The 831-nt window shown below is 40.7% G+C and overlaps 1 protein-coding gene across 1 annotated transcript in view; it reads right to left on the minus strand.

Moving 5' to 3' along the window:
- LOC119594851 overlaps nucleotides 1–831 on the minus strand; it is a 7,933-nt gene that overhangs the window by 5,985 nt on the left and 1,117 nt on the right. The gene's annotated exons all lie outside the window — the stretch shown is intronic.

An 831-nucleotide genomic window follows, 5' to 3' on the forward strand; every position in this document is an offset into this window, starting at 1 on the left:
TTAAGAGCAAAAGCAAGAAGGAGAGGAAATGGCCAAGCACGCAGTTCGTCAATAGTCGGTACAGTTTGTGTCATGCGGCCATGCAGTCGCTGGGGCATGACTCAGACGGCCAAGCAAACTTTCCTTTGGCAACAGGGTCTCTGCAGCATTTCTGGCCCGCTGGACACGGGTGTCGCTGTAGCAGAACTGCAAAGGAGGGGGGAGAGTGCGTGAAGATGGCTCGCTTTACTCCGTACAGCTACGTGGAAGGAGAGGAAGAGGAATTTCAGGAAAGATATGCGTTTGACGTCGAGAAACCTTTCAACTGATTGACGTATTTCTCGAAATGAATTGGAAATTATTCAATCTCATTCATAACTTTTTTGTGAAACTTCTCTTCACAGTAGTTGTTTTTAAATGAATGCAAGGAATCAACTACCGTGAATTTGCATAATCATAAAAAAAGCATACTGGGCCAAATATTCATATATAGAATCAGTAAATTAATATCATGATATGGGCTGCTATTATACTACGTGCCTGTATGTAAAGTTTATTCTACTTATGAAACGAAACTCACCATTATGAAGTGATGGTTATTTATCGATGTTGAGTTTCTTAATCATGCATTACTTTCCATCATGACAATAAATTCGCAAGCTAATAAGTTGTCTTGAATTATGAGTTTAAAATAGCAAGTGATTTACAAGACAAAAACATAAAGGTAATGTTGGAAATTAATGAGTAAACAAAACAAAACACGTTTATCCTCCCATTCATCCAGCTACCGGCAGCTGGAGCGAGCGAAGTTTCCGAGCCGAGCGGACAAGGACCGAAGAGAAGCCGGAAATA

The sequence above is a fragment of the Penaeus monodon genome, chromosome 34 (assembly GCF_015228065.2).
Source record: "Penaeus monodon isolate SGIC_2016 chromosome 34, NSTDA_Pmon_1, whole genome shotgun sequence".
In the NCBI taxonomy this organism is placed as follows: Eukaryota; Metazoa; Arthropoda; class Malacostraca; order Decapoda; family Penaeidae; genus Penaeus; species Penaeus monodon.